Raw genomic sequence first — 25,760 nt, 5'->3', positions numbered from 1 at the left:
ATTTGACTAACAAAACTGAACGCTCTTGCACAGTGACACCTACAGCTGTGCTGTCAAACGGCTTAGATGTGGAAGAGGAATATCACCTATTCTCCTCTCTCTTTAAACTGATACTGTTCTATGTTCTAGTAGTTGGTTCTGTCTGGTTTTAAATCAGTGAAGATCAAAATAACCCAAAAGATAACAAAATAAAGTCTAATCCAATGAATAATGCAAGCTTCCTTTCCTGTTGACAGGAGATGTTTCTGTTTCCAGGTAATTATTGTCATCATCAGTGAATCTGGTCCATCTTGCCAAACAAAATTCTCTCGCACAGGGATGCTCGTCTGCAGGTGGTGGGGCTGTAATCAGCCAAGTCTGCTCGCATATTCATGTCAGAAGGACCTTGCTCCTAGCTTTTTTGGTCAGACTTGAGTGGTTGATTTTTTTCCTAGTTTGTCATGGCAGACTGAAAAGCCTGTAGAGTTTGTTGGTTTGATAAGAGTTATTCCATAGACAAAAAACGCTATTATTTATTAGAAACCAGTAGTGTCAAATCTGATTGCTAGATCAGTCTACAAGTCTCCAGCTTAATGGATAGCCAAAGGAAAAATTGGTTAAAAAGTTGGTTGGATATAGGACTCGGAGTTCATGCTAACAATGTATGGATAGTGATGTTCAGGAACCGGCAAGGATGGCTTTTGGGTACTGGCCTTTGTTTCTACCCAGTATTCACTGCATGGCTGGTTATTTCATAGCCCTTTGGATATGATCTTCGTCGGCTTGACTGTTTGAGATGGATGTTTAGCATGACTGTACAGATCTGTTACCTCGCTGCTCCAAAATACCACTTGGCGATGCAAATCCTCCCTCTGTCACAACACCTGCGCAGCAGCTAGACAGATTGCCTGCCAAGGAAAATCCTTACCCCTCTGTCCCGTGTCTGTGGAGGTCTCTGCGGTGGAAGGGGGCTTGTGAGTTCAGGAGATAAAATCAGCACTGCCCGAAGAGGTTGTTGAGTGGGTTTTGACCTGGTGTTTGCATCTTCCCTCTCTTTCCAAGGTGCCAGGAGGGCTGCCTGCGCTTCGTGCGATGCAGGTATCGGGGAGGCAATGGGAATATTTGTGCAGGGTTTGGTGAAGTGAGGACCCGGCCGTGGGCACAGGCTGCTTCGCGTCCTCGCTGCGCCCGGCCACCACCTCTGCTGCTGCAGGATCGACAGGTATGAACTGGAGGCAGAACCTCACCTGTGAAGCTTGCATTGTTGCTGCTGCTCTGTGATCCAGAAAGAGACTGTAATGACTGAAGGATTAACTAAGGAGGGCTGGCATTTAGGGGGAAAAAAAAAATCAGTGTATTTTAAACTGCAGTCTTGAGCTGGATGTTTTCCAGGAACAGCGTGCATGAGGTCCCACAACACCGTTTCAGTAGGCTGACTGATCAGAGGAGGGTTTTGCTGTAATAAAAGTAGATGTGTGCCTGTGAGGTATTCCCTCGCTGGTGTCCCGCGGAGGTGTGGAAGCAGGGAATGCCCAGTCTGCTGCCCTGGGACGGCAGAATCACGGGTGGAAGTGGCCCAGCATCCTCGGGTTGCTCTCTGTGGAATGGCTCCCACCAGCCGGTTTTCTGCAGCTTTATTCAGCCTGGTGAGCTCTGGCCTTTTTTAAAATTTGCTGAAATGTAGTTGTGGTTCTTATGAAAACAAAACCTGAAAGAGCAAAGGAGTGTAAATAAGAAAACATAACACAGATATTTGCCATTCAGTGAATATCTGCAACATATTGTATACACAGACAAACACTTCCTTGCAGAAGGTTGTTTGTTTTTTTTCCAGCCATCCTGGATTTGTTTAAATTTGTAACCGCAACATTTTCTCAGTTTCTTTGCCTTTTCTTCGGCTTTTCAAGTTCAAGGCTAGCATAAAGTAAATATGGAGAGAAGCAGCAAAATCCAAATTACATCTTTGCAAAAAGCTTTTTATGAAACTCGCTCAAAACCATATTTTTTCTAAAGGAAGAAAATAGACTGAAGTGGGTTAGACTTGGTGGAATTGCTTAAATTGTCACTAAGGTGTAATGGCAAATGAGTTGGCCAGTCCAAGGAATCCTGGCTCGAGTGGTTTCCCCCTGCTACTTTCAGAAGACGTGCTCAAGTTAATACTGGAATACAATAAAACATTGCTGCCATTATTGTGCCTCCTAATGATAACCCAAGTGCTTAAGGACCAGCGGAGCTCGAGCTTCAAATCTGATGATGTAAGGGAGCGTGTTATTTCGATGATTTGGGAAGTGCTGGACACCTGCAATGCCTCTTAGGTCCATAAAGATTCAGGTCTGAATATGAATATGCAATATAAAAGCTTAGTGCTTAAGATGACGTCTCCCTTCACTGGTCCAGTGTAGGAGGCTGGTGTTTATTTCTGTGCTAATGGCCCTTACCAAGGCCTTCCGAGGAACTTTGGACTTTTCTTTTGGAATGAATGTCCCTTGGTTTTACCTCTGCTAGTAGGATCTGGGTAAATAAAATTGAGAATGAACAGCAGTATACTGGGCATCAGAGTGCTGCGTAGGCTGTTTTCCTTAGTTTTCCCAAATTAGTTTGTTATATTAGTTTTTTGATAATGTTTAAAGGAAAGCGAGAAGTCTAGAATTCTGAGAATATTTTTTACATTTCAATAGCTGAGTATAAGCTTTGTTGAAATACCCATAAATATAAACTGTTCAATTAGAGTGTGATCCTGTTGACCACGTTCTATTGACTACCAGTCATGTAAAATGCCTTTCCATCCGTAAGAGGAGTGTTGGTGTGAGCACTCTACAGCTCTAATAACCGGTTGGGCTTAGGAAGCCGGTTCATAAATCACTAGTGTTAACAAATTTTCCAGTGCTTCTTCTAAATCTACTAACAAAGTGATTAGCGATTTGTAGGAGCTCATTGATTAGCTGCTAAGGCAGCTAAAAAATTCCCCTACCCCAAAATACAGTGAAGAAAACCCTGGCCATCCTGGTTTGCAATGCATCCTGAAAACCTTGAAAACAAACTCCTTTAAGTCCGCAGTGAAAATCTCTATAGCTGTGCTGCAGACATGGGGCTCTGGGGTTTGTTGGGAAAAGAGTACAACAACCCCAAACCTTTAATTTCGAACGGGAGAATGAACCCAAGTCTTGGTGTGCGCTTCTAGAAGAACAGAATTACCTCGGAGGGAGCAGCTGCCCGACGGACGCTCTCATCCTCGCTCTGAGCTCGGGCTGCGGGTGGGAATGGAGACCCAGCGCTGCTGTTTGGGCATTTTTCTTTGGCCAGGGCCTGAAAGCCAAATTTAAAGAAAAAAATTCTCTTTCTGCATATTTTGAAGGAGACTTATTTCAAGACTTCAGGTTGAATTTCCATCAAACTGAATCAGAGTATATTTTTACACCAGAATTAAATCAGGCTGAAATAGAACCCAGTGGAACATGCTGATTTTGACTGAATTTTGCACTTTAAATACTCTCAAAGCTAAAAACTCAGAGCAAAGCTTGAGTGAGCAAAAAGCATGCCATCAGAGAGCTTGAAATAATGTTTATTTGGGCTCCTACAAAGGGGATTTTACTGAATTTTTCTCAGCTCAGGGTTTTCACTGGTAGTGTGGGAAGGTCCAACATGTTGTTCCACAAAGGAACTGCAGGATTGCAGAGGCTAATCCCGAGACTGGGAAGTGGAGATGGCTTTTTGCAAATTTACTGTTTGCATACTCATATGAAAATGTGATTACTGATCATCAGTTAAACGAAATACAACACTGGTATCAATAACGGGTGCTTTCATATAAAAAGTGCCAACTTGATGAGTTGCTGATTATTTAAAAAGTATGTTGGCTTTGGTTTTCTTTGGTTTACTCTCTTAGTTTTTAGGTGATCATCAAAGTCAGTGCAGGGGGCTGGTCCTCAAGAGGGTGCCTGATTCTTTTTGTTTGGTACGATGTTGCAGCATAATTGTGGCAAAAAACTTTATCACTGTCTTCTTGCAGAATTAAAGGGGGAATTCTGTTTCTGAATTAATGGCCCAAGAGGGGCCAGTGGGAATATAATTTTTATGCATATACAATACTATTTATTATATTATTTATTTATTGTTAATATTGATAGTGTTATATGTTATATTTATAGGCAGAATAGTAAATATGAAGAGCTCAGGTTAATGACAAAAGCTCCCCTGAGCCCAGTAGAGCTGCACCAGCTACCACAGCTGAAGACCTGGCCAAGCATTTCTGCAGCACATTATCCGTCTTGCTTCTTACCCTGACAAAAGTGTACGCTCCCATGTGATTTGGCTAATTAGAAAGGTTTGCTATGGAAGATCTCTCATTGTTTGACAGAGCAAAAGTATTTAATGTACTTTATTTAAGTACAGCTGTGCTTTCTTAAGAGGTCACTATCGGAAGCACATTGCTGACAATTTCTTGAAAGTTGGGTTCCTTTTGTCTCATGAGTTTGATCATGAGGTGCTATAACTGGCGTGCTTTTTCCTGTCTGATTTACCTCTCTCATTCCTGCCGTTTTTTGGATAGAACGACTTTCAATCCTGTCATCCCATCTTAAACCACAAGACTTGTCGGTTAGAGAGATTTTGTACCCATGGCTCGATTAAATTCTTTCCCTTGGACGTTGTTTAACCTAAACCACGTGCAGCCCAAGGGTGTCTTTACTTTCCCTGGTGAAGCCACAATTATCAGGATGCAAAAGCATGAGTTTCCTAGCTGGGAGGAGAGTAGTTTTTAGGTATTCTTGATTTCATTCATTTGTGAGCATTCACGAACAAATCCTCTATTCTCTCAAGTCAATGAACTTATATTATGTGAGGAATAAATCATTCCCTTCCTTCAATTCCAAGTCTGCAGATACAAAGCTGGTCTGCCTTACTTCAAGTAGACAAAGAATATTTAAATAAGGATGCTGATAAAAATGCTTTCACCAGTGAAGATTTGATTAAAGAATATGTTGCTTTAAAGAGTCCTGTAGGTGAAGGCAGAAGTCAAAAGATACCAGTTCCTGCAGAGAGATTGAAAAGTTGTTTTCAGTTTGGTCTGTGGGAAGAACTTCCACAACCCAGTGACATCCCCACTGCTGGGGAGAGACCAAGTCCCTCCCCGCTGGTTCACCATGCTCCTCCGCTGCAGCCCCCACGGGGGCTTTTTGCTACGGCCAGTTCACCTCTTCCACCCGGGCAAGGATGCTTCTGATTTCTGAAGTCCTATGAACAGTTTCACATGCCGTCGTAAAGATGAAAATTTAGTAGCAATAGTATTTGTTCTGTGCACTGGTTTTGATGTCCTTCATGATAGAAATAAATAAATAAAATAACCTCCCTCCCAGAAGGACAGTACTGTCACATTATTTGGACAAAATAGAAACGGATGTCACAACTAGTTTTTTTCCTGTTTTATGTCTGTTCGTTGGTTTGGATTTTTTTTTTTGCTTGCAGGATGGGCAGTGAATACAAATGAGTCTACCTCCCATTATAAAGATAAAACAAAATTTCCCAGGTATGGGATTAGGCAGCCCATGGTAGCCTGCATCCCGTTGAGACTGGCAGATCTATTGGAGGTTATTAATGGGGAGAATCAAACCCTGCTCTAACTTACTTCCACTTTTAAATCTTCAAAATACTTGACTTGTACCTACGAAGCATCAGTATTTACTTTATAAAGATTTTCTGGGTTTAAGAAGTCGGATGACCTTTCCTGTGCTGAGACTCGAAGGACTGGAGAAGGTGACCCATTTGAAACTCCTAATAGTTGCATCCTTTCTTCTCCAGCTGCAGCCCACGTGTTACAAAGCAGGTGGCACATTAGCAGCCGAGCCCTGTTCACGTGGGCAGGATGACTGATTCGTCTGCCTCTCCCCGGGCATCTCTGCAGTCTCTTTGATTTCAACAGATAAGCCAAGGGATTCAGACCTCCTGTCCGAGGCTGCACTGTTCCCTGGCCGTGAGATGTTTCCCATCCCCTTTGACTGGGTGTTGCACGCCGCTGCATTGCTGCCATGCCCAAATAAATTAGCTGCAGTAGCACAGAGGTTTGAGTTTGTGTATTTGCAATCCAGCAACGACAGGCTCGGCATCAGACCAAGTCTGGATGCAAACAGGCAAAAGCCACGGCTCCCACAGCATTCATGGCTGCTGGCAGTGAAACTGAATTTTGTTCATTTGTATGTTTCTTTTCCAACTTTTGCTAGTGGCTTTGGTACAAACGGCATTGTACTTGAAGTGCATCTTGGCAAGAAGGCAGTTACATACAGACGGGGAGAGAAGAGCAAACCTTCCCACAAACCGTTTGAGAAGCAGCCTCTCTACTGCGTGCCTGCTAATGAAAATGCAGCAGAAACCGATCATTTTCTGGATGAAAGCTAAAAGTTACATGGCAGATACTAAATAAATAATTGCAGGGAAACATTGCACATAGATTTCCTGGGGAACAGAGCTTAATTAAATTTCATGAACATGCCTACGTAGTTCCATTGATCAGGAAAAAATGGGCATGTGCCCATTTAAAATTTACTTGCTTGACAGTGTTTTGCCTTCCTCCCCTCCCTCAGTTTCATTCACTTTATATCCTGCAGTGGTAAGGGAACACATTTCTATTTTTCTTTCTTGAAGAAATTGATCCTAAGAAGCACTGGACATGATGTATGGTTTGTAACTCAACAATAGTGCTAAGCAAAAAAAAAAAATCACTGAAGAAGGCTTGGCAGATAGTATATTAATTTCCATTTTAAAATGGATTTTTTCCCACTAGGACCAATAAAAAATATGCAAAGGCTTTCAACAGCCTCTCTAGTAATAATTAGTTAAAAGATGTTGTAAATCTTGCTGGGCTAATTTTGCAAGGCAGAATTTTTTAGACACTTCACAAGACATTTTTTTGCCATTGAATTCAAACTGATCCCTGAATTCACAATTCCAACCACTCTGGGTCTTGCTGGGATCTCAGCACCTCCTCTTTGGTCCATTACAGAGACAAACAGAAGCAATAGAGGTGACCGCGGCTGGCACCTGGCAGAGGACCAGAAGGACCAGACAGTCACAGCCACCGCCGTGGCCAAAGGGCGTTGGGTTGTGCCAGGGGACTTGAACCTCATCACAGCGGCGACGGATCTCTCTCTTCTGGAAGGGCTTCGCTGGGGCTGCCAACTTTGCAGGATGGCAATCGCGCTGCTGTTGTTGAGAACAAAATATATTCCACGAGAACCCAGAGAATTTTTTCTGTTTATTTTTTAGTCTTCAGAAGTCCTACCACAATTGCCTTTTTATGTTAGGGCTGTGAGGGCAGCTCCCGGAGTGCCACTGACAGCCTGGGCCTGTTTCCCCCACCCCAGGGTTAGCAGCAAGCACCCGGATTCATTTTGCTCCAAGTTGGCTGCTTTTCATTCCCCATCTCATTAAAGTACGGCAGCAAGTTGTTTGGTAAATGAGGAGGCTGCTGTCCTTGCTAGCATAATTGTGATTTGGCATATTGGTACAGTATTAAAATTCCAGTTGAACAGATGGTGTCAGGATTTTAACTTATGCTTATGAGATGCAGATGGTCCAAGGAGTGAACTTGTACACTAGTTATTTTTGTTTTGAACAGGTTAAGAACAAATTACCTTTTGGCTATTGTTATTATTGCTCTACTTGTCATTTTTTCTTTCCCTGTGCATGCGTGCATGCACGTATGTGTGTCTGTGCACACGTGCAAATCTTTTCATAATCTTTTTTCCTTGCAACAGCCCTATTTCTGCCTAAAAATCCTCTCTCTATATAGCTACTGTTTCCTTCCCAGTGGCCCTTTTTTTCCCCCTTAGACCCGTTGCTGTTCTCCTTGGGAGGTGCGGGGTTGAGGACCTGCCTGGCAGGGTTGCGGGCTGGAGCTCTGCAGAGGTGCCGGTGCTGCGTGCTCAGCCCAGCCTCCCCCGGGGGAAAACCGCCCCTGTCCCCAGGGCGAGCAGGTCCCGTGCCGGGCTCCTGGGACGGCAGCCGCTCCGAAACCTCCCGTGGCTCTCAACGCCGAGGCAGGGCTTGTGCAGGCCTGAATGATGGGCCATGTACACCCGGTGCGACTGAGGATGCTAGGGCAGGTTTCTGGTCTTGATTGCACTGGAATAAATCCAGATTGACCCCGCTTTTACGCCAGTAAGGATCTGATCTAATTATTAGATCATTATTATCTAATCCTGTCGTGAAACACAGGGTTATAGTTTTGTCATAGTTTATAAGCTTATTTAATCTTTTATAGAAAAAAAAATCTACTGCTACAAATTATTAATGTCCACCTGAATATTTTACACCTACTACATAGTACTAATTTTCATGCAAAGATACCAGTGTTTTGCATAAAGCACCTGCGTACATTTTCCATACTGTTTCTCCTGCCCCATGTCACGTACTCAGGGGAAGGACTTCGGAGCATGTGTTTCAGGCAAGTCTCTTGTGTGCCAACCTCGATTCTGCTTTGGCTTCGTGTCTGCTGGGGACAGCAGTTGGTAGCATCTTCTCGGAGGGGTGAGGTTTGACGTGGCTCATTGATCTTCCTTCTCAGCAGGGGTGTTTGCTGTGGGCAGCTGGTCACCGGGAAGCTTGTGCCGGTCTGTGGTGTTGGTGTTTAATTTAGAGCCCAGTCCAGAAAGCAGGAGAATCCCAGTGCCTCCTGCATTTGAAACAAGCTGTAGGTATTTGAGATCTTTAGATTGGGGAAAACAACATTTCCCAAGGGTTATATCATTGAGTAAGTGTCTACCCAGCTTACTCCTAACAAGGGAACGTATTTCTGAGGTTTGACTCTGGTCAAGTGACTGGACAAGCAAAAATAAGTCTTAGTCTGTTACCTGTCCTTGATGCATTTCACATGCACATCCCGGCCATATCGGCTGCAGGGAAGGTTTCCACGAAAGACGATGCAAACATATGGCGTAAGGGCAAAGATGCCAGTTGCAGGTGTAGGTATAATCAGGTTCATTTATTCCTCCCTCGTGCCTGCTGCCATTACTCATTCCTCTCACATGCAAATGTGCAAATCTCCCTGCCGCTCATTAAAGCCCACAGTGATTTAGAAGACACTGTTCCTGTCCTTAAAATGCAGCAGGTCTGGGAGCACAGCGCGAACGGGATGGAAGCACTTTCCTGCGGCAGGGACCCGGCACCCAAGGACCCCATCTCCCCAAGTGCCCGCTCAGGGCCGGGCTGGAGGGTGCGGCAGAGGCTGGCTGGGGGCTGGCTGGGGGGCTGGCGGGACACTTGGGCAGCCTGCGGGACCAGGGTGCCACCGGAGCACATCTCCAAAGGCTGCGAGATGTCTCGTCCCCGTGGGGCTGGCATGTGCCCTCCTGCCGGGCAGCTGTGCTGACACAGAAAGGGCTCTTGAGATCTCCTGGAGCACAAAAAATTGTGCCCTCCCACCTATTTCTGATAATTAGTATTTTTCATAATTATCCTGGATAAGATGACATTGACCGAGAAGCCCGTGCCATAGCCAGAGGTGTTTTAGCTAATTTGGTTTTCCTCGGAGTACCCGGGAAGGGTAGGCTGCGTGCAGCGCCAGGACTGCCCGGCACGGCGCCGTCGAGGGGCACGCATCGGCCTCTCCTCTGCTCTGCGGCTTCGGCAGATGCTCAAGTACTAATGGGGACAGGGTGAGTGGGGATGAGTAATGAATATTTCATGGGAACACATTACAACACCGTATATGAGAGCAACTGACTCCATCGCATCCTCGCAGCTGCCTCCTTGCTTTAGACAATGTGTTTTTGGTTACCTGATGGGGAGCGAGGCGGTGACAGCGGACAGGCACAGTGCCCTGATCCAGGCTGCCACCTTCTCCCTGGCAAGCATAAATATTTGAAAGTTCCTGTTGCTGCTTCTGAACGAGGGGATTACACAGCTCTGAAATATTAACTTCTTGCACTTTAAGCTCTGTTTGAAATATTGCCTTCAAAACCACAGCCCCTCTGGTCTGTGGGGTGGGAAAGGAGTCTCCCTCTGCCCCTGGAGTTTACAGCAGCGATGACCCCTTCTCTCCATCCCCAGTGGAGATCTCCAAGCTGGTGGGGCCTTGGTCTGCCTGCTGGTGGCTGGGTCCTGGCTGCAGGCAGCAGGTTACAGCTTTACACCGTCCCTTTTCCCCACTGGGAACCTCAGTGACCGTCCCCCTGCAGCGTGTCCCTGTGGGACTGAGTGTCGGTGGCTGCTCTGCCGTCGGGGTTTGCTGCCACCCGCTCTTCTCCACGCAGGTGAAGCTGTTACTAAGCTGTCCACTGGCACAGCCTGGCACCGGGATGCTTCATCCTCACTAACGATGTCCCACGTCCCCTCAGCATGCGTGCACCACCCTCCTGCCCGCTCCCTGCCAGCCGTGTTTGTGGGATTATCATCCCATGCAGATCTTCCCACGCTTCGCTCCACATACATCTCGATGGCTTGAAATCAAACCAGGGCTTTAAATCGGTGTCTGTACATCTGCTTACGTTACACAGCCATAAAACCAAATCTGAACTCCAATATTGTATTCCAAGTGTCCACCATGCTGTTTTGTGACATAAATCATCGCCTTTGGGGGAGAGAAATTTTCCTGTACCGGAATTTCCTGCACCTGACCCTGCCAGGTTTCTCCACTGCATGGAGAAGCCCAGAAAAAAAATCAGTGATGAAGAAGTTTGCAAGTCCTGTGATGTGATTTTGAACACATTCCAAAAAGAAAAAAGTGAAATTTAATAAGTAAAATATTAGGTAGAATGTGTTTGCTCAGCTGTAGCAACAACTTTAGTTACACACTGTATTTTTTTTTTGCAGATGCAGCTTTTACAGAGCCATGGCTATAGGACAGATTGAGCATTGTTTAAAAAAGTGATCAGAGATTTTGTTTGCAATCATGCTGTAGCTCTTCTCTAAATATTGGAAGCATTTTAAATCGGTTTGTATTGATAATGGAATTCTAATGCCTTTTCTTGCTTGTACAGATCGTCAGTGTTTTAATGTGCGTATTCCCAAGGGATGAAGTAACTGAAGAGAACAGATTAAGTTAAACCTTAAAGAATGTTTCATTAGGGAAATCATATTTCCTTTAAAACGGCTTTGCATAAGGTTATTAGATATTTGGTTGTTTGTATTTCTTACTACTTAAGTAAACAGTGTTCATGGCTAGAGCATGGTTATCAGTTTTCTGACTGCAATGCTATAAATCCAAATGCATAAATATGCATGACCGAAGTCAGGGATATTTCAAGAGCCTTCCAGGAAAGGCTGTTCCCACCGCGTTCTCTCCGTGGGACCAGGGTGGGAGGTTTGTGCTGGAAGAGGGGTACCCTGACCTCCGCCGTGCATTTCCGCACCCGTCTCCTCCCTTTCCCCGGCAGGGTTGTGTAGGAGCCACTTTATGTCGCTTCCAGGGCTGAGGGGAGGCAGGCTGGAGCCTATAGACCTTAGCAGACACTGCATTTTTAATCTAAAGCATTTTCTTTTACTCCTATGTGAAAATGCAAGCCAGGGGACGCTTGTGTGTATGTTGGAGTGCTCGTCCGTATTTTTGCCTGTCATAATACGCTCCATCATCTTCTGTGCTAACTTGGCGTGCAGTGACACAGCCACTTCGGAAAGACAGATCGGGTTTGATAAATTCATAAAGACACAGTTTGCCAAAAGCTGTTTGGATGTACAGGAGTCACATTTTTACTGAGCTGTTCTGAACACGTCCACCTGGATATAACCTCATATAAAACAATTCCCTTCTGCAGGACAGGGACACGCTGACAACGCTGTCCCCAAAGGAGACTGAATCCATCTGACGAACCCTTGCTCATCAGCCCTTAGAGCTGACATGTACGAATCGCAAGGTCCTGAGCAAAAATGCATAAACCTCCTGGTGACTGTGGGATCAGAAAGCTTGCTGTGCCCCTTCACTAGCATTATTAAAATGATTTCAGTGAGATCTTTAAATTACTTTCAGCCTTTGAGCTGAAGTTTTATTTGGTGTGTATTGCACACCCTGATAGCAGTGTGCCAAATAACGTGTGTATTCATTTGACCCTCCCAAATTCACCAGAAATACAGAGCTAGCTTCTACAAGGAAAGGTTTCCCTGTGCTTGGAACTGTTGTTTAAATACGGGACGATACAAAACCTGTCTTGTCACCGTGTTTTCTCCTCAACAGCCTATTACTGGGCATTAAAGACCATCCCGTGTGCTTTCCCTAGGAATGCATCGCTGGCTACCGAGACAGGAAATATGGAAATACGATATGGATTAGCAGGTCTTCAAAAGAACGCAGAAGGACCACTTTCATTTGATACCCCTGTTGGATTTACTGACAATAGCGAGCAGCGTGCCCCCATCACTGGGGTAACAGCCTTTTCCTCCTGGCTGATTTACCTGGGCAAACCAGGAGAAGAGCAGGAGCCTGGGCTTATAAAACCGGTGGCTTGTGAAGCAGCTGCATTGTCTTTGACATGATCAAAAAGCCCTCACTGGTAACCTAGCCCCCAGATGTAAGCTTACAGGTGGTTCCTGCAACTCCAGGGTCAACGCTTGTACTTACGTTAAAAAAACCCACACAAATTCCCCCAAACCCAGAAGTACCCTGTCTCTAGATGGGTGGATGAGGGTAAACATCAGCTGTCATGAAATGCTCAGAAAAATTACAAGAGTTGGCAGTATAGATGCATATGCGATACTCTGTTTATGTTTATTGCAATAAAGAATATGATAAAAATCCCACAAAACCAATATTTCAGCTGATCAAAAACTGGCTTATTTGTTCATTTTTATTGATGCTCTGATCTCTGGTGAGAAAATAATTGGCTTAAGCAGCAGAAGCCTATCCCATTTAAAATCAATGACAGCTTTGTTCAGTGGAAGCAGTAGGTGACCCCATATAGAGTAAACAAACAAATATTCTTACTTATGTACCAATTCTGTGTTAGATAATTTAAACTCTGAAGTATTCAGTTTGCTTTCCACTAATTATTGTGCTGTCTCCTTGCATATGTCTCCACTTGGCTAATTGCAGTTTTTAAACTTTGGATTGCACTGTAAAATATCAGCAGGTTTGCAAAGCTGTGAGTTGCAAGCTCTGCCAGGAGAGCATACATGTTTGAGAGCAGCATATATATATGTGTGTATACATTTAAATTACAGATATCGCTGTTGCGCACAGGATAGGAACGTTCTGCATTTTAGCAAAGCTCAGACTGGGAGGGGAGGCAGAGGAGTCTGGATCTGAGCTCTTTAGTTCCTCTTTCAGCCCAGAACAAGTTTGTGCTCGCAGCACTCGCAGCGCAACAGGCGGGTGATGGCAGGCGCAGGAGCAGCAGTCCCTCGTGCATGCCAGCAGCCACCAAGGAGGTGATGAAACAACCTGAGTCACTGGGTACAAGTGAAGTTACGTGAACTGAACACAGCCTTGTCAGGGAATGAGTCATCTGCTAAAAATAAGTGTCTTTGTTTCCTAAAATCATTTATTTTTGATAAATGCCTCAGCCTTGCATTTGTGTAGCAGCAGGACAGCATTCCCGTATTCTACTGGTATTGTCTTAGCTACAGGTAACTTCTGGGGCTTAAAAGAGCTAATTTTAATCATATGATAGTCTCTAAGTTCCTCCAGCTGTTGCTAGTGATGAGCCTGTCTTCATCTATTTATTGGAAACAGCCCCTACTATCACTTGTAGCCCAACTTTTTCTATTTGGCACAGCTGTGATTTAAAGTCAAGCACATTTATCTGCAGGGGGTGAGCTCTGGGAACATGACAGAAGTGTGGTTCCTTGTGAAGGTGTGTGCTGGAGGGGGCTAAGGGGTGAAGGTAAGACTGGGATTGTAGTTGGAATATGGGCTTCTCAGTTGCTTTGGGTATTTATGCATGAATTTTTGGACTGGTCTATTTTAAAGATAAGCCTAACTTGAACATTGGTGGTGGGGACTGGAGCCTGTGTCTGTTCTCATAATCTAGAAACACACAATCTAACTTAATAAAACTTAAATTTCAGTGCATGATTTAACTATATGATCAGCAGTTACTATGCATACTGAGTATATCTGGTGCTTAAGTGAGAACGTAAAGAACTTGAACGGTGTAGAAATTTTCTGTTGAGATAATCTACAAGCATGTACAGATGTCTCATAAGAAAGCCCAAGCTAAAGGAGCCCTTTCTTTGCTGCTATTACACATGGAAGGACTTGTTTTTGCATCAGCTTAGAGTTTTGTTCTGCTTGGGAATGAGTATGAGATAAAACTAATGATCAGAAACACAAGTTCTTTCCCTAGTACGTAAAACCATGCTGCTAGTAATGATTAACTAAGATATGTGCTAATATTCTACTGCTTTATGGAAAAATGTCAGCTAGGGATGTCAAAACATCTGTGCAGCCACCAGCTGGTCCCCCAAACCATTGGGCAACTGCAGTTTTCTTTCTGAAAGCTGCAGGACGCGGTCTGTGTTGTGAGTCTCTGTCCCGTTGCAGCGGAAGGCTTGGCTGGGCAAGAGGACCGCGATGGCAGGGAGGAGGCTTCTCCTGGGCTGTGCCTCGGTGGGGTGTTTCTGGCTGGGGAGGAATGGGGTTTTTCTCTTCCTTTTTTGTCTTAGCTCGTCTTTGCTTTTAGCTTTTGTGAAGACTTGTTCTATTTCTCATTCTCAGAAACTCTACCCAGCCTCTCTGCTTCCTTTTCCCAATAATCTGATGGATGTAAGTGGCACTGGACTGATTAGGAGAGAGGAGGGTTGCCCTGTAACCCGAAGGCATAAATGTAGCAGCAGCTTAGATACTACAACATGCTCTAAAGAGATAGGGAGAGTCACAAGGAGGTTAAAATATTCATTTTATTGAGAAGAACAGGAAAGAAATCATGTTTTTTGTCTATTTTCACTTTTGATGTAGAAGACAAGCTGCTGGTTCCTTAACTTGCAGGATGGCTCAAGTGAGACATTACCCAACTGAATTATTTATAAAGCTACAGTGAGCTGTGAGCTCCAGAAAACAGCCCTGTAGAGCTCACAATCCCTCTGCGGGTCTTTGCCCACCAGGCTCAGGCTTCACCAAAGTGCTCTCAGTCGCGAGGAGGGCTGAGCCCCTGGTGATTTGCTCTTCAGCCTTCTCTGCACCAGCCCGGGTCTTACCACCACTTTTCCAGCTCTCCCAGCTTTTCCTGTAAACCGCATTTTTTTTTTTTTCTCTAAACAAAGTCCACCAAAGCTGGGCTGTCTCAAAAAAGTAGTTTTGTTAGAATCGTACTTAGCAAATTGGCAGCTCTCATCCCCCCTCAAATGTGAACATTACTCAGATAACACTATTCACATGAAAAGATTTCTTGAAATTCTTTAAGTGCACATTAAAATGCAAATCAGTTGTCTTATTAAAGATTTCTGGAAGTTCGCTGACAACACATTTAAATGCAAATCACTGAAACGTAGACTCAATATTAAAATCCAAACAATTATTTGATCCACATGCTGAAATTAAAGTGGGACCACGTTACATGTCTCCATAAAACCAGTGCCATTTTAGCAGCATACGGGAGGCAGCTCTGCATGGGGCTGGGCTGGCCTTTTGGGGAGCAAGAGGGGCAGGATGGGGCGCGTGGCTCTTGCGGTGCTGTGCCAGATGCTGTGTCCTGGGGCACTGAGCTCTTGTGTCCCACCATGGAGATGTCATGGGGTCAGACTTGTCTTTGGTGAGACAAAAGCTCCCGATATGGATCTGGACTAGTGGAATGAAAAAGCCTAGCTGGAATTGACAATAAAGTGTCCCTGATGGCGTCAGGCCCTCTTCTTGTCCAGTTTGGATGTTATCAACATAAAAATATGCATGTGAGGAGCAAAGGCAGAGCACTTGAGCTCTGCCCGTGTGGATTTGGACGCGTCAATATCCAGGAAATACAAGTGGGAGCATGTGAGGCAGCAGAACAGACTATTAAAATGCCCTTAAGTAAGAAGCTACAGCTAGATTTTTTTTGAGTTTTTCCCCCAAATTATGCAGTCTGAGGTTAAAGCTCTACCCCCAGCCAAATTGATGGTAATTACTTGATGGCGTTTTAGTGGGTGTGCTCTGAGGCCAGCTCTAAAAGCTCTTGGTGTGATAGGATGCAGCTCAGCTGAACACATCATCTGAACTGGTTTATTCTAAAGTATGATAATCCATTAGGAACAACAGGCTTTAAATCTTTAAAACTGAATGAGGTCCTCTTTTTCTTTTGTTCTGCTGTGATTATGAAGTTCCTTCAGGAAGACTCGAGGGGAGCAAAAGGTGCTTTTCCACCACTCTCACTTTTTTCCATTTTTACCCCTCTCAATTTATTTCCTCTTAGGCTTTGCTTTCCCTGTTAAGTAACTTGGAGCAGGGGAGCGTGTGCAAGTGCCTTTCCAAACAGCGTGAGACAGGTGGAGTTGGTGATTGCAAAGTGCTGTCCACTACACTAAGAAAAAGGTTTCTTTTTCTCTCCTAGTTTCTTTCAGTCCTTAGACTGTCTACTTGGAATATGACAGTTTTGATTGAAAGTGTTGCATCTTATTTTTAAGACAATGTCGCTTGGAGGACACTAATGATACTAGGGTATGCCAGGAATTTAGGACCAATATATTTGGGAAAAATAGTGCCTGAAGTGCAGGCTTAGCAAAGCTCTGGGTGTGTGGGTTGCAGGATGCTGTGGGGCAAAGCCAGCCTGGCTGCGGAGCAAAGGGTGATACAGTCCCTTGCTGGGCTGTGTCCTGCTGGTATAGCTGCCGTGCACAAGCTGACACGGTTTAACTGTGAGTTAGCACAGCAAGTGCGATGGAGTGAAGCCCTGGTGAAGTGGGGCTGTGCCTTGAGGGACACCGAGTGTCTGCAGAGCATCTGGGAAAGCAGCACGTGCTCCATCCGCGCTTCTTGCCTCCAGCCCCAGTATTTTACTGAGGCAACTTTCTTGGTCTGATGTTGGCACACAGACTTCCCTTGCTAATCTTCCGAAAGGAGATGCATACCTGCTTGAGCTCATGGCTGGATAACCCTGGGGGGTGGTATGTCCTTACCCCAGTGTCCCCTGTTGCTTGCTGCAGAGGGAGGGCAGCGTGTGAAACCTGCTGCCTGGTCGCTGATGGACTCTGTGCCAAGCTGGTGGCAAACAAGTCTCTTAGACCTTGGTGAAAATGAGTGGTATGATGGAAGGAAGAGCGTTAACGGTTACACCATGTGGGGAGTCAGAATGAAGGCGTAGATAGAAATGCTTACCTTGCTCCTTGTGGAGCAGCATCTGACAAACCCCAGGTGTGACAGATGCGACCTGTGGCTTTTGAGCTCATTGCTCTTGGTTTGCTCAAAACTCTACGTTATTAACTGCTGCTGGGCAGTCACTGTGCCTGGCTTGGCTGCGTGCATTCCCGCACCAGGAGCGGTTCACAGCCTGGATGCTGTGACTTCTCACGTGGTGTTCATCCAGCTCCTTGGCTGGAGGCAGCATGTTCCCACAGCAGATGTACAAAGGATGGATGCCAAAAGGAGGTTAAAGATTAGCCAACTTTTAGCATGGATTTGCTAAACATGGAGGTTTCACAGATGTTTTCATCAGCATTGGTCATGGCACATGAAGGGTCCCATGCGTTGTCAAAAGGAACAGAAGTGTGTTGACTCTTGAGCTGTTTATTCACAAAAAGTTGGAATTGTTGGCATTATTCAGCTTTAGACAGGCTGAAGGGAGAGAGGACAGTGCAGGATCGCCCCTGTCTTAATTGGTCATGTCGGTTTTTATTAATGGCTGATGTATAGCTAATATCTGAAGTTTCCCCAAAAGAAAAGGGGGGTTCTCTTCTCTCATGAGTTGGATACCCCACAAACAAGCTTTGCTGACACCAAGGTTTTATTTATTTGGGGTATTTGTTTTTGAGGGATCTGAAGTTCTGCTTTTGTTTGGATCTTTTATGTTATTTCATGTGCTAATCAGGGCTTTTTAACTTGACTCTGTCACTCAAATGCTTCTTGATGATGAGCAAAACTAAGCTATTTTACTGCTGAGTGTGCATCATCAGTGAATTTTAATTTTAAAGGAAAAAGTGGGTTTTTTTCCATGTTTTAAGTATGATTATTTAAAAAACAGGATAACGGTGTTGGACAGATAATCATCTAAACAAAATTGAATCCGAAGTACAAAACTAATCTGGTTGTTCCCCCCTCCTCCATATACTGTTTGTATTACATGAAAATAAATGTCATGCCCAAGTAATTTTGAGTGATAGACAAGGACAAAATGTACCATAGCTGGTATCTATCAGTGTTTGAAAAAGAGAGAAAGAAAGGGAAGTGTTTCAGCTCATGATATTCATGGGTTACTTGTCTCTGCCCCACCCTTTATTGCAAATATTTCTGTGTTGGGGAAAATTGAAAATCAGATCATAACCTGTAAATGACAAAAAAGGAATCTTATACGTAAGTGGGTGGGAGCCTTGGGGGGAAAAAGGAAAAAAGTTATAGTGTATAAAGAGAAATCCAGAATTTTTCACATGTGAAACCAAAGTAAGTTCACCTCTTTGGGTGCGGATTCACCCCAGCGTAGCTGGAAGAGGAGGGGGCAGCAGGTCTGCAGGGGCTTCGCTGGGGCGTGTGGGGAAGCAGGCGGTGAGAAGCAGGGGTCTGCAATGGTGATGTTTGCCTTACTCATTTGGCATCAGTGCCCATGACAAGGCAAGCACAAGCCAGGTCTGTCCCCACTCCTGCTTTTTTGGCTCTGGTGTGAAGGAGTCAGGCACCAATTTCTGCTGCCTCTCACCCTCGTGGGAAGATGGTGCATCTCCTCCAGTGGGAGATTTGGGGGTGATGGGGATGGGTCCCTCCCTCCGCAGCTGGGCCAAGGAGACCAACACCGCTAACCTCTTCTTATAACCTGATGGATCGAGCCATTTTCTTCACGCTGCTAGGTTTTGAACAGGGGTTGCTGATGTACTGCTCTGCGGGCCTTCATTTACAGCTAAGATCTGTATTTTCCAGTGACACATACTGCAGAAGTGCATAACTGTGTTTTTTACCTCCTTAGCCAGCGAGGAAGAATAGCTTCTGCCACTGACTGCGGGCGATGAAATCCCTGACATGTGCTCTTTATTATGGGCTTAAGAAGCCTGGAAAATTAGGGAATTGGCAATCCCTCAACATAATACATGTTAGCTGCAGTGTATAGTACAAATTATATTGGAAAACTGCATTATTCTTGAGCTATTTGTCCATGGGTTTTGTTGCTAAGTTGGTGCTTTCTCATTCAGAAAAGAGTCAGAAATGCGGAGTACCTGTCTGTGGTGGGTGCTTAGATCTGTGTGGAAAACATCTGCTTTACACTGTGAGTGTGTTGCTTAACTTTTGTTCTTCTCCCTGCTTAGACCGCCATGTTTTGCATCAATACTGGAAGTGTCTTTTGATGATATTGGGAATTCGTAGAAATTCCTGGTAACGGTCACTTTCTGGGGTGCTGGCACTGAAACAGCTCAGCACCCCCCCTTGAGCATCACCAGCTGCCTGTGCCCACCCACCCACTGCAGCGTGGGGGGGGGACAGGCGAGCCTCTGCAAGCCGAGGAGGGGTCCATCACAGATAAGGTCATGTGCTGCTTTATGGGCTTAAAATTCAATTTCTCATCCTCTGACTGCGTTTGCATTCTTATGCTCCTTTTTAAGTGCTGCTTAAGCATTCGTCATTACATTTGCTCTAATTGTACTTGCTGCGGAGGCAAGTGCAGTGAGCATCGATCGGTGCCTTGGCTCCTCCCAGACGGGGCCGTGGCAGTGCCGGGGGCTTTCGGTGCTCACACCTTCCCGGGAGGTAGCACGATCGTCCACGCTTGCCTGGGTGAGGCAGCCCCTTCGCCCTGCTCCAGGCACCAGAGCGCAGACCTCCAGCCACTTTGTGCAGCATGTTTTTTTTTCTAGAGCTGTTTAATGCCTTTGATTATTTTTTTTAAACATATAAGGGAAAACTGAAATTCAAGATTGGTGAGCTCTACTGCCATGAAAGGCCCCTGAAAGCCAAGCAGAGTCTGGTGTCCTGGGACACCGCATGTCGTACACCCCGTTGTCCTCTTTTCCTTCTCCTGCAAGCGTTTTGGTCTCAGTCACCTCTGCACATATCTGTTCACCCCTCCTCCTGGCTGACTTGCTCTTGCTTTCTCCTATGGTACAGTGGAGGATATTTCCATTTTGCTATTGAATTTGCACTCTCTGCTTGACCCAGCTTAGGAAATTGCTGTGCTTGGGCTTTATTTGAGATTTCTGCGGGAGGGAAAACCCAACAACAAACAAGCAGTGACTAGTTCAGTCTGCCCTGCTTCCCCCTCCTCCTTGCCGGTGGAGAAAAGACATTTCTCTTAACAGAAATCATTCAGCCCCCTCGACCTGCCCTGGAAAATACTGCCCAAACACATTTTCCGTAATGATCCCAGAGCAGCAGTCAATATTAACAGTAGCTCTTTAAAGCTGCTTTCTGGGCTCTGAGGAAAATTCCTAAAGAAACAGTTTGTAGGAAATGTATTGGAAAATTAACTTCGTGTTCATCAACACATCATTAACGGTTTTCTCACCCTAACAATCAAAATGTCCGTGATTGTTTCCATCTTGGAAAAAGGTGAATGCTGGCACCAGGCAATATGTTCTCTCATCACTTACTTACAGCAGTGCTGTTCCCAGGGGGCTGCAGCTTCCTAATGAGTGGGGATGGCAGAAGAAAAGGCATCTGGAGTGTTCATGAGCCTGTTTACAGCACGGAGTCCAAAAACAGTCAGTGTTGGAAGTGATTTTATTTTTTTTCCAATTTTTACAAGAAACAGGCATAATTCATTAATTCCTTTTGCCATTCTCAATTTTCCTTCTTTCTCCTCTGTCTCCTTAGCCATGCAGTGCAGCTTATGATCTCTTCATGTTTTCCGGCATCTCTCTTTTTCTGTGTCAGCCTTCTCTGCTGCATGAAGAACTCTTTTCCCCCCCCTTTCTTTTTGGATACTGGCCTCTGAATGTATGGTTAGCTAAAGATGCCAAAGCTTAGTTTTCCTTTTACTTGCATGGGATAAATGTGAAGACAACCCCCCTCCATGCACACACGCAAAAAGAATTTTTGATGAGTCTCAAGTTAGGGCCTGTGATTCTCTCTGTTGCTTCCTATGAAGAGTGACAGCCAGAATTATCAGATAACTTGGCTGATGGCCACCGGAGCAAAACTGCTGAAGGCTGGCAGGCTGGGCATTCGCAAGGATAAGCGTGGGCCGTGGAGCCCCTTTCCAAGATAGGTCACTGCTTTTAGGTGTCGGTGTGACAGGCTGTTCCCTGACAGCCTCGGAGAGGTCACCCTTCAGCTTCCTGCGAGGGTCTCCAGGAAGACGACCATGAACTTCATTTCAGGCGAGAGGAGGGAGGTAAAGCAGCAGCTTACGGTTGTGAGGAAGAGGAGGCAGAGAAAGGGTTTGCAGGGTGACATGGCTGAAGGGACACCTGGGGTTATGACACTTCCCAGGATCTTCTGGTAGCGTGTGAACAGGAGGAAGGTAAAACAGCCAGAGAGAAGAGTTTTGCAATTATGGAGATGAGGATTTTGTTTACAGGGAAATAGAGAGATTGCATCTTTAATCATTGGGGTAAAGAACTGGCAAGGTGTGGATATAGCCAGGACATGGGGCTACCCAAGCTGAGGATGATCCCAACCTGTGAGGCTGTTACTCGTATGATCAGGGTGTTGACCACAGTGATAGAGAAGTGCGTGGTGAATGTGGTGAGGGAGAGTGACGTCTTTCAGTGTTCACTAGCCCTGAAGGACAAACCTCCTCGTGGCTGGGAGGAAGGGAGGCTGAAATCGCGGCTGGAACTGGAGAAGTGTGCCTGGAGCTAAAAGGTGCATCTGTGAATCATCAACACAGAACTGTTAATTAGAGATGTGTTTGTGGATGAAATTATGCAGAAACAAATGAGAAGCAAAGACAAATGAGGATATTTGCTGAGAACTGCACAGAAAACTAACGAAGGTGTTGAAGAGGATTCTCCAAATGGCAGGCTGCAGGAGAGATTTTGTGTAAATATGTGGTGTTTAGGGAAGAAGAGAGAAGAGCTGTCTGAATCCCTGATTCAGAAGGGATGACAGACATGTATCCTCTCCCGTGGGCACTGGGGGGTCAGGAGAGGCTCCAGCAGGGTGTGGTGGCCAGGACTGAGACCGATAGTTTGGGGTGGAAGTGAAAGAAAGGGCACCTCAATTGAGACAACATCTGTAAGCAGCGCTGTTAATGACCTTGGAGAAAATGAGGACAATGGAGAAGCAGCCGAAAGGTGCATTGGGTGATGGGGATATTGTTCCCATCACAGTGGGTTCGTGGGTGGCCAGTCTGGTGGCAGTGGAGAAGTAGAGTTGTGCTGGAAAAGGATAAAAACGAACGAGGTGGCGCAGGACTTCAGGTGGAGGAATTCAGTCTGGCCACCGAATTGCTACGGGGCGCCTGGCCTGCCGGCTTGAGCGAAGTCGGCGAGAGCGAGTGCTGTGAGCCATGCCTGCATTTGCATTTAAACTGCCTTTCCGTTGTGGGTGAACATCGCTAAGTAATCTCCTGTTTTGCTCATTCTGACATTAAAAAGGGAATAACAATAGGGTAATGAAAAAAAAAGATTAATTTTTAAACAGCAATTGCCTTTCTGTTGATAGTGCTGACAACTTCCTAGCACCTTCCAATTACAGTATTTGTGTGTCTTCCCTTCGCCTCAGTTCCTGCAGCTGCACGCCTGTAATGAGATCTGCAACGTCAGTCACCAGCTCTTAATTTACTGCCCTTCCCCCTTGCCTGTTGGGAAAGAGGGGTTTGTCTTGTATGAAGAAATCTCCTGTTTGTAGTAGTTGTTGCCAGCGTTGTTTCTTCTGACTGCAAACGGCTGCACACGTTAAGGGACATAGCTGTGAGCTGACGCACGTGCATTTCGTCAGCTTCTGGGCTTTACGTATTTATTTTTCAGTCCCTTTGCTTGCCCAAGCACCATTCCCTGTGGGGACAGCAGGTCCCCAGCAAGGTGTGGATGGTGCAGGCTCCGGTGGGGACCTCTCTGTGCAGAGAGGCCAGGCACGGCTGCTAGTGCTGATGCTTCTGCACTTAAACGGTAGCTCTGGAAATCCCGACGTGTTACTGTCTCCCTCTGCATGAAGGGCTTGTCATGCAATAAAGGCTGGTGGGAAACATGCAATGTATGTCCATGAAATGTGTTGTGATAATCTGATTTTGACTGCAGAAAATATGTAGTAAGGACTTGTTCTAGAAAAGTTTTAATAATGCCTTATACTTTCTGTCAGGAGTGCCTGGGCTGGGGCAGCCCAGACTTGGTCCCTGGCCTGGTGTCCCCAAGGAGAGGCTGGGGATGTTATGTTACGCCTCAGCTCAGAAATGGCATATCAGACAAGTCCCGGTCAAGGTGAACACATCCTCTGTTTAACAGTCAGGGAACTATTTTTCCTTTCATATCAGACAAGTCCCGGTCAAGGTGAACACATCCTCTGTTTAACAGTCAGGGAACTATTTTTTCCTTTCACTTCTGTTTTTATTTGCATTTATAACCCAAGCAAGTGTTCAGGACAAATGGATCTAAAAAAAATTAATGCCTGTTAGCTGTTATTCTAGAAAGGCCACAAGCAGTGCAGTAGACCTTACGTTTAAAAAGACTTTGAAGATTTCAACAGACTTGTAATAATGCCTCTCAAATTTTTGGCTCACTTTCTGCATGCATACCACTCAGCCCTTCAGTTCCCTTCTTTGCTCGTGTTTTTCAGTACCTTAAATCATGAACCAAGCAGGGGCAGGATGTGCTCCATGTCCTGGTATCCCTATGCCCCGATGCGGTCTTTGCCCTGGAAATGCAGTGCCAGGCAAGCACCAATGATCTGCTTTCATAAAACACAGGCTGGTACCACAGCAGTGTGGCAGATTCACACCCAGAAATACCAGTTTGGTATTTGCAACTAACTCCAGTTACACCATGTGCGTGCTGCCTCTTCCCTTGGTCCTGCAAATCTGTTGCTTCAATAGTTTCAAGTGGAGCATCTTGCTCTGGTGCAAGCAGATGGGAAGCGTGCGTTGTCCTCTACTCACCTCTCCCCAACAGTGATCATTTTCTAGACCTGGGTTATTAATAAGATTTAAAATTGAATAATTAAATAATTTCAATAACTATATAATTCATATCTATATGAATAAATTCCTCTGAAACAGGATAGTAGTGATGGTGTAAATTAAGTTATTTTAGCACTTACTTGTTCATACAGTTCAGAACAACTGATTCAGGATAACTGATGTTGCCAGTGAAGGGACCTGTGCAAATACAGGTGTAACATATGAGGGGGGGAAAAGTGGAACAGATGATCTGTGGAACAAGAGAGTGAAGAGTTTCTGAGCCCTGAGTCCGCATCAGCGCGAAGAGTAATTCTGGTGGTAGGATGTTGTGCTGGACCCTGGGGAAAGCCCTTGATGCTAAGTGGGGCTGAGCTGGCAGCTGGCAGTAACTGCATTTCAAGATCTAGAAGCAGATTCTGGACAAATTACACTAATGCCTTCAAGGGGAATGCCTTTGTGTTCGGACCTGTGCAACTGAAAGCCAGATCTGACACCAACGGGTGTGCTGTGCACAGTACAGTACACGCAGCGCGATGCTCGCACGTGTGCCTGGCGTGTTTGCAGGGACGCTGCGGGGCCCTGAGCGCACCAGTGGTCCTCAATGTCCCGCTGATGTGCCTGGAGATGCCCCGTTGGGCAGACGAGCTCATTACAATGTGCGGTTATTGCACTTATGTTTATGGCTGCCGTAATTACATGCACGAACTCTCTGTTCACATAACAGTGATGATCTAGCCCTAAAATGAGAATATATTTTCTTAAACTTATTTTCTGTTTAAATGAGATGATTTCATTCTTGTCCCTGCCTGTGGAAATTGGTATGATATACATGATAAGCATGAATGATATATGTAATATATTGCCCGTGGGAAGCATTGTAGGTTATGGTAATGCTGGGATGTATGTGTGAGGGCTGAAAGAAGCTGAAGAGATGTAGAAATGCACTTTGTCAAGTGTAATTCATCCCAGGATAATGTAGGTATATGCACATAATGGGATTCTCGGCTCCTCTGCTCGATGTCCTTTGCTATGGGACGAGGGTTGCATTATTATGCTGCTGTTCCCACACTCATTACGTCCACTATGCCAGAAGCCTGGTTGTGCCATCTCTTCTGGCTGCCTTTCCTCCATAAAGTCATTTCCCCGAGATCATCTTTCAGCCTGTGATTTATCTGACTCCTGGACTAGGTGCTCTGAACGCTGCGGTTCTGCACATGAAGACATTTCCAGCGTGTCTGCAGTTGTATATCTCCCAATTTCCACCAGCCTTTTAGTGTTTCCGTTTTTATGGGTGCTAATACCTTCCTGCTCATGGGGGGGAAGCTGATTTTAGGGAAAGAAGAAAGGATGGCGGACCTGGGGGGCAGCAGGGATTTCCATGGGCTGAATGCAATTGCTCCTTTTTTACAGCCCTGTCATTTGGAGGCAGCAGATCCCCCCCCATGATCTTCACCAGTAACACCTTCACTTCCTCCCTGGATGTCTGAGTGCTTTTGCTGAGTAAAATACAGCGGCTTTTTAATTCTCCCAATGTGTTTCATGTTATGGCAGTTGTCAGCACCACCCCTTGCCTGGTCTACATCTACTGGCTCCACTTTATCTCCCTTTTCACTGAAAAAAGGACATGCGAAAGGGTCTGGAGTCACTGGGGGACAATGAACAGCACCCAAGGCTGGTGTGTGCTGCTGAGAGCATTTG

At 45.4% G+C, this 25,760-nt stretch overlaps 1 protein-coding gene across 2 annotated transcripts in view; it reads left to right on the top strand.

Annotated features, from left to right (window-relative positions):
• KCTD16 (potassium channel tetramerization domain containing 16) overlaps positions 1 to 25,760 on the top strand; it is an 89,625-nt gene that overhangs the window by 6,572 nt on the left and 57,293 nt on the right. The gene's annotated exons all lie outside the window — the stretch shown is intronic.

Source organism: Aptenodytes patagonicus, chromosome 12 (assembly GCF_965638725.1).
Source record: "Aptenodytes patagonicus chromosome 12, bAptPat1.pri.cur, whole genome shotgun sequence".
NCBI classification, from domain to species: Eukaryota; Metazoa; Chordata; class Aves; order Sphenisciformes; family Spheniscidae; genus Aptenodytes; species Aptenodytes patagonicus.
Note: the sequence above shows the minus strand (reverse complement) of the source record. Positions and strands in the feature narration are given on the sequence as shown.